The sequence below is a fragment of the Sceloporus occidentalis genome, unplaced genomic scaffold (assembly GCF_023333645.1).
Source record: "Sceloporus occidentalis isolate IW3139 unplaced genomic scaffold, rSceOcc1.0.p SCAF_4, whole genome shotgun sequence".
Classification (NCBI taxonomy): Eukaryota; Metazoa; Chordata; class Lepidosauria; order Squamata; family Phrynosomatidae; genus Sceloporus; species Sceloporus occidentalis.
This window is the reverse complement of record NW_028316984.1, coordinates 51,249,397-51,260,215: the sequence shown is the minus strand read 5'-3', so window position 1 is coordinate 51,260,215 and position 10,819 is coordinate 51,249,397.

Genomic DNA, 10,819 nt, shown 5'->3' with positions numbered 1-10,819 from the left:
AAGGCAAGCGAGGGCCGCCACCGATCCACCGCCGCCGCGCAAGTAGGCTTGCCATATCCCGGTGGGGGGCGTGACTTTCCCAGTTTTGGACCATGCTGCACGGTCACGGTCCGGTTTTGCCTCTCTCCCGGGATGCCCCCCCCCGGGTTAGAGCGCCGCCACTCTTACTTGCTGCCGCTGTGGCTGTTTTTGTTTGTGCAGCGGCTCTTGCTGCCGCCGCCGCCAATACGGCTGTTGATGTGGCCCCTCTGGCTGCCGCCGCCACCATCGCAACCTTTGGCACCCGCCCGGGCCCTGTGCCCCGTGCGAGCAGGGCTCTATCGGAGGCTGGAGCTCGTCCTATGGCTGGCAGGCTGGCCACATGGGCCGCTGAGGGACTGAGGCAGCGGGCAGAGGTGGGCAGCGAGAAGCAGCCGCAGCAGCAGCAGAAGCAGCCGACCACTCGCCTCTACCTCCTCCTCCTTCGCCGCCTCCTCCCTTTCCATGGCTGCGGCTGCTCATGCAGACGGCCGGCTACCCTCCTCGTCCTCCTCCTCTGTGCGCTTCTTTCCATGCATTGCGCGCCGACCTAAAAAGGGAGCTTGTCCCCTTAAGGAGGCAGAGCCTCGGAGGAGGAGGCGGAGTGGAGGAGGACTCTGGGCGAGGGGAAAGGGCTCTTTCCTGGCCCCATATGGCTCCAAGCAGCAAGAGAGTGCTTCCCAAACTCTACTTTTTTGTTTTTAGGACTTCAACTCCCAGAAGCCTCAGCCAGTTTAGCCAGCTGGCAGGGTTTCTGGGAGCTGTAGTCTAAAACACCTGGAGAGCCCAAGTTTGGGAATCACTGACAAGACGAAAAGCAGGAGGAGGAGAGTGGCCATTTCCGGTCAGCCTTCTTTATTTATTTCTTTTTTCAGGGCAGGGTTGTGTAAAAGAGTCAGTCTGGATTCAGTGTATTTATTTTTATTTTATTTTTGGTTAATTTTATTATTAATAATATATGTGTTTCCCTTGTTTTTTATTTTATTTTTTGTTAATTTTATTACTAAAAATATATGTTTCCTTTGTTTTTTATTTTATTTTTGGTTAATTTTATTATTAATATATAAGTTTGCCTGTCTAGGAATAATGCCAAAATGTCCTCCATTTTGATCATGCCTAAGAAAGATGCATTTATATTAACATTTTTTTAAAAAAGCATCAAACTTTCTGCGTGTCCTCCATTTAAAAAAATGTGCCCTACATTTGAAAATGTTGTCCTACATTTGTCCTACATTTGTCCCGGTTTGGAGGTCCTCACTTATGGCAACCCTAACTGCAAGCAAAACAATGGACTTTGTTTTAGGGCTCTGTGTCCTTTTGAAAACCACACAAGGAACCACTACACATGTGGGCTACTCTGTTCACTTCAGTAAAGTGGTTGGCCCTCTGTTGATCTCTGGAGTTGCCCCTGACCCTACATGGGCCCTTAGTGAAGGGAGACTGGAGAAGCCTTTGATAGTGGGAGGTACTTGTATTTAGCCAATATCTCTTATTTACAATATATCTCTGAGGTAGCCATGTCCCCTTCTGTTCAAGGGCAGGGAAGCCTTTGTGTATGCATGTAATGTAGCAAAGCCAAAAATGTTTGGAACAGAACATTTGATCAGAATATAAGAGTCTAGGGGTAGGTCTATCATCCTTCCCCAACATGAGTCCATCCAGATGTTTTGGCCTACAGCTCCTGTCATCCTGACCATTGACCAGGCTGGCTGAGGATTAGGAATGGATTAAAATGTCAGGCCAATTCATTTTTTATACATTTTGACAATTTATTTCCACCATTTAGATTTTGGTGAAGTCTTACAAAAAATTAACAAATTCAAATATGGTGGAATACAAAAATGGAGAGATTCAAGCTAGGAGCCCTATTAGCGCAGTGGTTAAATGCCTGTACTGTAGCCACTCACTCACAAACCGCAAGGTTGCGAGTTCAGTACCAGCCAAGGGTTCAAGCTCCACTTAGGCTTGCATCCTTCTGAGGCGCTAAAATGAGTACCCAGCTTTACACACCATTTAGGGGGTGCTTAAGTGCACTGATAAGTGGTATAGAAATGTACTTGCTATTGCTTGCTGTTTACATATATGACCTCTAAACACATGCAAGTGAATCCTTGTGTATTCAAGCATATTATGATAGAATTAGATCTGCCACTTTTTTTCTGAGAGGTTGCTGATATCTTTAACTCCTATGTGGTTGGCAGATTTGTTTTTTTTTTTATATATATATATACCGCTATTCCAAAGATCATAGCGGTGAACAGCAAGTAAGCTAATTAGCAAGTAATTAGCAAGATATTGGCCTTTCTGTTCCTATTAGTTCTAGAAGTGAAAGACAGCTTCCTTTTTGTATCAGCTTTCACATACGCCTTAATTTGGAATACAGAAAGAATTTGAAGTTTAAAATGCAGAGTACATTTTAAGTGAGTACAACAGATTTCTCTGTCTCTGCTGGAGGGGATTAGAATTTTAGTTTAAAATATCCATTGGGACACATGTTGGGAAAAGCTGGCCCAGATGAGCCAAAGGTCACTCATGTGAAATATTTGCTTTCCAGTGGCAGATAACCAGTTGTGTGCCAATGCTCATCAATAGGTTATAAAGACAGGATCACTCTGAACACACTCAGGCGGGTTACAAACGGCCCTCAAGGGGCCGTTTTCCCGCCGCCGCCATTCGCTGCGTAGGGAAGCCCCAGCGGCCAGACCGCGAGGAAGGAGCGCCGAAATGGTACTCCTTTTCGGAACACGGAAGTGGCGCCACGAGGGGCGGAGCGCGCCCTCGCGGCGTGACTTCCACCGCGACACGTCTGGATGCACAGCGTTCAAGACATCAAAATGGCGGCGCCCATGTGGATGGGCGCCGCTATAAAGTTTGCGCTCCGCACGTACTGGGAGGAAGGGCCGTCAGGAAGGTAAGAACCTTCCTAACCCTAATACGGCCCTTCCTAACCCTAGTACGCATGGAGCGCGTACTTTATGGCGGTTTATAACCCGCCCCAGTTTCACCTGATTTTGGAAGCTAAGCAAGGTGAGGACAATTACATGATACCACTGAAGTCCAAGTAGGGATAGTAAAGACTCCTGATTGGAGAGCCAGGACCAATCTGAGGGTCTATCTACAGTGTAGAAATAATGCAGTTTGACACCACTTTAAGTGCTGTAGCTCAATCATATGGAATCCTGGGATTTTTAGTTTTACAGGATTTTCCTGTTCTCTGCCAAAAAGTTCCAGTGCCTCACAAAAGTACAAATCCCACGATTCTGCAAGATGAAGCTATGGCAGTGATGTTATACTGCATTATGACTACAGTGTAGATGCACCATGGGATGATAATAGTGGGTGAGATGGGCCAGTGGGTCTGAGTCAGTATAGGGCAGCTTCCTATGTTTCTAAAGTGGCACCTTTCCTCAGCATCTTCTGCACAGAGGCACACTGGCCTATGAAAAAGAAGATTCCTCTCAGCCCTCATTATCATTAATAGATCTGCCCCTTTTGAGTTGCCCAATCTCTTTTTTATAGGCATCTTAGGCCCCTTACAGACAGGTCAAAATAAAGCTGCTTTGGGTCACTTTGGAGATATGCTGTTTAAATGCTACATGCGTCCTAAGAGGCCAGAAGCCATGCCAAAGCCACTCTCCAATCCTAAGGACTGGAGCGTGGCTTTGGCATGGCTTCTGGACTCTTAGGATGCATGCATCATTTAAATAACATACCTCCAAAGTGACCCAAAGCAGCTTTATTTTGGCCTCTCTGTATGGGCCCATAGATCAGGGGTCGGCAACCTGGGGCCCACGGGCCGGATCCGGCCTGCCAAGGCCTTCCTGCCAGCCCCTGCGCAGTCCTGCCGCCGATTGCTGCCGATTTCCCCCATTTTCGCGCCTTTGCCTCAGGATGGCAAAGGTCACGCGAGACTTCGGCCGCCATTTTGAAAAACAAAATGGCGGCGCCCATCTAGGAGGCCCGGTGCAGCCCCTGGAGCACTCCAACAGGGCTCCAGGGGCTGCAGTGGGCCTGCAACAGGCTCCACCTTGCCCTCCGCCCTCCTCCTCCTCCTCCCTAAGAGCAGAGGCAGAAGGAGTGCAGAGCCAGGGAGAAAGGGAGCCAGAGCGGCAGCTGCAGCCACAGCGAGAGGTTGGTAAGGTTCATTGGGGGAGGGGGTGAGCGGAAGTAAAAACAGTTGAAGGAAAAAAGTTGAAAAAAGTAAAAAAAGTTGACACAGTGTGCATGCTTGCTGCAGTTTATTTTCAATTGCGTTTTAGTAATTTCCTTGCTTGTAACTTTATTATTATTATTATTATTATTATTATTATTATTACTACTACTACTTGCCCTGGGTGTTCTTTCTGCAAAATCCCCTCTCACCAACTTGTGGCTTTTCTGGGTTGACACAGTGTGCATGCTTGCTGCAGTTTATTTTCAATTGCATTTTAATAATTTCCTTGTTTGTAACTTTATTAATTATTATTATTATTATTACTACTTGCCCTGGGTGTTCTTTCTGCAAAATGCCCTCTCAATGAGAAAGAGGAGGAGGAGGAGGAGGATGAGAAAGACGGGGAGGAGGTGGAAAGGTGAGTCATTTCAGGTGTGCCTTGGGTTTTTTCCATTAATTTTTAAAAATATATAACACTTAATTTTGTTTTTTTATTTCATTATTTTTATTATTGCTTTTTATTTCATTTCATTATTTTTATTATTTATGAAGGTGAGACAGTGTGACTTTCCAAAGTGCTGTAACAAAGGTCTGCTGTAACAATGGCACCTTACAGACGGGCCTAAGCAGCGCCGTCGTTGCGCCAGGAATACATGCGAGGGGCGGCGCTTCCGGACGTGCCTTGCCCCTCGCACGTATTCCATACGGCTAGATGGCGGCGCCCTATACAGACGGGCGCGGCCATCTTGACGTAACGGATGTGCAGCGTCCGGACGGCTAAACCCGGAAGAGACATTGCCAGTGCGCGCTTTGGCACTTGCGACGTCTCTTCCGGGTTGCTGGAAGGAGCGCGATTTTTGCGCTCCTTTTTTACAGCGCGGGGGAGTTGTGCGGTTTGGCTGCAGTGGCTTCCCTGTGCTGCAACCGGCAGAGGCCCAAGACCGCCCCTTTTGGGCAGTCTGTAACGGGCCAATGATAGTGGTGGTGGTGGTGGTGATGATGATGATGATGATGATGCTTCGGTGGAAGCTCCACCCCCAGTGTGTGGCTCCGCCCCTGGAGAGCGGAAGCTCCACCCTGGCATGTGGCTCTGCCCCCGGAAGGTGGAAGCTCCACCTCCGGCATGTGGCTCCGCCCCTGGAGGGTGGAAGCTCCACCCCCCAGCTTCGGCCCCCCAGTTGTCTGAGGGACAGCAGCCTGGCCCCCGACTCAAAAAGGTTGCCTACCCCTGCCATAGATAGTGAGCATCAACACAATTAGTAGTCATGGCCTACCTCAATGAAGGACTGCAAATCAGTAAGGACAGCGTGTTGAACATCAACTGTTAAATGAGAGGCATATCAGGCTTGAACATGTAAGGTCTATGGAGATTACAGATGTTGGAATGCTACATAAATGTTGTAGGCATAATAACAATAACAACAATAATGGTAGAAGTAGTAATACAACACAAAATCCAGAAAAAACTAGATTTAAATGCCACTGAAATCAAAATAAGTTTGTTGTTGTGACTATTATGTGATCTATCAATTCAAATGCAACTAAATGTGTTTTCCTTTCTTTGGCAAGGGATTATTATTAATTCATAACTGTAATTTAAGAATTGGCTACATAATCCCAGTGCCTGATTTTAGTTCATTTTTTAGGGTTTTCTATTTTATTATAATGTAAAATTGTATCAGGCCTGAAAAGAGAAAATACAGCAGGAAAACCAGTTTGAAATTACAATTAATGATGGTCCTATAGAGCAATTACTACTCTCACAGGCAACAGAGAAATTGTTATTATCAAGGTGCATAAAGTAGAAGAAAGAGTGGTAGAACTGCCCAGTTTTGTTCTACTAATTTCAGTCTCTCATGAGATGTCAAGGAAAGAACCAAAATAGCATTAAATGTTTGGATTACTTTAAGCAGATAGAAACACCCTCTGGCCTACTCTAGCTTGGAAAATGGTATGCTGAATTTAGTATGTGATGAAACTGATGCTGCATATGAATGTTTCTGTTAATTCATACATATATCACATGCTTTCAGACGAATGTGAATCTGTTGCTGGCTCATGACTGGCTGGTGAGGTATACACATGAAGGCACTATTTTTTTTATGGGAGCTGTTTATCTTGTCATTCCAACAGGCATCAATATAACAGATCAAGAAAGCTTGCTATGACTGTACAAACCATAGAGACCACAAAACCATGGGGAGATGACAGGTTATACCAATGGGGTTCCCCCATACTATGAGCACAGTATTGATCACTTATGGTCCTAAAGGCAACCATTTGGGGGTGTGACTTTGGATGCATACTTCCCACAGATAGGATCATCCTTACTATGACCAGGATACTCTTAGTGACTTATGCATGTGTTTAGTGCAGCTTGTGTGTGTATTATTTGCCTTCAAGTCATTTCTGATTTATGGCAATCCTAAAATAAGCCTATCACAAGGTTTTCTTGACATCCTTCTTCAGAGGGGGTTTGCCATTGCCATCTACTGAGGTTTGTCGAAGATCACCCTGTGCTTTTTCTGTGGCTGAGTGGGGATTTGAATCCTGATCTCCAGAATCATAGTCCAGTGCCCAAACCACTATGCCACATAAAACCTTTTTTGGATTGTGCACAGGAGACTATTCCCTTGCCCATGTCCTCCATCCAAAATGTGCTCCCACTGCCCAGGAGCTGACAAATACTAGGAGAGAGACCTGCAGCTGTTACAGTTGGCTCTCCGCATCCACAGATTTTTTTTATCCATGGGTTTGAGCATCCATGGATTCAAAATATTACAAAAAATACAAATTCCAAAAAGCAAACCTTGATTTTGCCATTTTATACAAGGGATACTATTTAATCTGCCATTTTATTTAATCCTGAACATCCATGGATTTCAAAACCAACCCCCAGTGGATGTCAAGCATCCACTATACATACTGGTAGGAGGGAGATGATTCAGACCATGAAGATACAGCTGCTCTGGGCTCCTGGAGAAAAGAAAAGGTGGGTACATTCCATTTGAAAATGCACTATTCAATACTGAATAATCAATCTCTTATCAGTCAAAGGGCATGAAAAATCAATTTCTTCCCTCTTACCAAGCTAAAACCAGCTGCTTTTCTGTGGTCTGAATTTTCTCCTGTCCTCTTCCTTCCCCATCAGTAGGTGACAGATATTGGGTAATGGGAGGATGTGAAACTACATGTGAAGGGTTATCTGATGTAGATGTAGGATCTTGACCATTATCTCCCAAGTGGGTCCATGTGTCCTACAATTACAGCCCAATTCAGGAATATTCAGGTCAATTTTTTTTTAAAAAATATTTTTTTTAAATGCATGATAGAAGTACACAAGAAAGACTCTCAGTTACATATTATGATGTGCCAGTATAACAAAGAAAAATACAAGCACAAGAAAAGAAAAACCACCATGGTAGTGATAAGTTTCTATGAAGTTCATCTGTACGTTTTGTCTGTACATCATTCATTCAGCTGTTGTAGCCATAGTTGAGCTTTTTATTAATTGAATCACAAATAAAATTATCTTTCCAATGAAATGTAAATCTTTTAGCTGTCCAAGGGGTGTTAAAAATTCACTTCTGCTGGCCCTTGGTTGGTTTCCATGATACAGTAAATAATTCAAAAGAACATGCACATCTAAGCATTAAAGAGTTTTCCAGTACCAAGGTCATCTGCCTAATTACTTTCACCCAAAATGAGGCAACTATGGGATGGCTCCAAAACACATTAGTGTTAAGGAGGCTTTAGCAACATTTCATCTCCATCAACCTGCTGATTTAGATAACCATTTCTTTAAAAGATGTTGTGGTGACCAATATACTCAAAACAATAATTTCTGCTGTATAAGATGTAATGAGAGATCTAAACCCATACTTGTTATAGATGTTAAAACAGATAACCTTTGATTAGTCAGAACTGGGCATACCAATTCCCTGTTCCATTTCTATTGTCAGCCTCAAATGTCACACAGTACTTATTTATTGATAACAGAAATTTACACACACACACACATTGTTGATTTAGATACTTGGTCAGCCTCAATATTAAGGAAGCCTCAGATGTGCTTAGAGCTGCAGGACAAATTGTAGCACCCGTTTCAGTTGTGAATACTGCCATTTAGCTGATACAGAGCTGAGAAGAGCAAAAATTTATGGTCCCTGCCAAATATTTGAATTGAGATAACAAACCCATTATCTGCCCACACCTTTCATAAAAATGTTTTCTTAGCAGTATTCAAATCCGGATGCTCCCATAAGGTCAGTTTGGTATATGGATCAAACTATAGTTGACAGGTTAATATTTGCGACACAGTGTTAACATCTGAAATTGTTGGCAAAGCATTGTCACACTCACTCACTCACTCACTCACAGAGAGAGAGAGAGAGAGAGAACCAGATGCTGTCTATTTAAATAAAGGTGCCAAAATTACACAATGTCAGCCTGCTTGGCTGCCTGTGAAATGAACCTTTAAACAAAAGTTATTGGATTCAAACAAAGCCAAACAAAAGCATCCACCTTTTATTTATTCATTCATTTATTCAATACAAATCAAATAAACAATATTAAACAAATAAACAAATCACAGTGCTGTGATTCCATTTTACTTGCCATGACTGCATCCTGTGAAATCCTGGGCTTTGTAGTTTGATTAAAAGCACCCGAGTAGTTCTTTGGCTGAGACTGAGAAATATCCTTCTCTAAACTAAAAATCTCCAGAAAACCTACAGCCACCTCATACAATAAGACCAAGGCACAAATAGTGGGATCATAGTACTATGAATGTTTAGTGTGAAAGGGCCCTAGATGTAATGGATTGGCCCAGGCAGTTTAGGAAATATTTGCAAATAGAGAGATACCATAAAGTGATATTTGGTCCTGGCAGAAGTAATTCTGAGCTTTGGTGACCTCCTTGTCCTTTTGTGAGTTCCTGTGAATCTGTTTGCATGTAAATGACTTCATAATAATGTCTCCCCTCTGCAGCTGCCAGGTGAATGCAAGGAGCAATAGTCCAGATGGGTAAGACAAGTTCTAACAACAGATCCTTAACACTCTGAAAGGCAACTAAGGAAAACACGAAACACTCTCTGGCAGACTTGAAACATTCTTCTCCTCAAAGTGTAAAGAGAGTAGGGGAGGGGTTGGGGAACAGTGTTGGAAAGCCCAATTGGAATCAATGAGACACACATGGCTGTTTGAGATAATGCCTCATTCGACAGAGCATGTGGAGAGGATTAGCCACTGAGGCAGGGTTTCCTTCATAAGCTGTCAGCTCCTGCTGTAATTTTTCCTTCCTCTTATCTTGCACTTTCTCACATTTGAAGGCTGTTGTTTGCTTAGCTGGTTTTCCACAATATTCTTATTAAAATAACTTATTGATTGCAATTGTGGTCTATACTTCCATGATATCCCAGTAACTACTAATGTTCTGATTGAAAACTAGGGCAGGATAAAGCATTCAGAATTAATTATTGATTTGATTCACACCCACTCACCCCAGTCTCTGCAAACAAAGGAGAAGCTTACAGTTTTTTGTGGGTTTTTCAGGCTATGAGGCCGTGTTCTAGAAGATTTTATTTCTGAGGTTTCACCAACAGCTATGGCTGGCATCTCCAGAGAAAGGAGAAGTTTGTCAGGGTTTGTGCTGACAAAAAACTGACAGATTTAGAGGAACTAGATTCTTTGAATCTTATATGTTCTAGTTTAGTTTTTAAAAAATTAGTTTGCCTCAGCAGATTCAAATAGGCAAGAACTGTGGCTGATCAATATATTGGCTGGTACTCAGGATCTGTTGCATTCATCCTTGTGTGTTTCCACAACTACAACATTCTTCCTTTGGGGCATACAAAGAAATTATATTCAGGAAACAAAAGTATTGGTTAAAAAAAAGTAGATGTTACTTAATCCTTTCTCAGTGAAAGGTCGTAGCACTAATATCCTAAGGAGAAAAGATGCTTACTGCATCCTAAGCAATGGATGAGATGACCAAATGCATAGAAGAATAAAGCCACTGTGCCTTTAACTCTGTCAGTGTTTTCACGTCTGCACTACTCTTAGAAGCAGGGGGACATTTCTGCTGTTCAATTGGTTAGCCTAGTGAAGAGTCTCAAATTGTCACACTAGAGCCCAATTCCTTGCATTTTTGTCTTTATTTTCAGTGTACCCATGGACCTGAGTCTGCTATCTTCCACATGTACCAATGACCATAGCCGTTTCCACATTTCACTCACACATTGCAATAACCATGGGAGCAGGCAGCATAGCCATTCTGGCTAGTGGTGCTCACCCTCAAATCATATTTTGTTAACACTACTGTTAATATCTATACATTGAGCATAGATATATGAAAAAAGGACGACAGCATGCATATCTTTCCATGTGCTCCAGAACCCAGTATTTTTGATTTCATGACACCTATAGATGTATCTAGAGAGCCAGTATGGTGTAGGTCTGAGTGTTCGACTATGGAGACCATGATTCAATTTCCCGCTTGGCCATGAAACTCACTGGGTGACCTTAGGCAAGTCCCATGCTCTCAGCCTCAGGGGGAAGGCAGTGGCAAACCTCCTCTGAACAAATATTGCCAAGAAAACCCTATGATAGGGTCACTTTAGGGTTGTCATAAGTTGGAAATGACTTGAA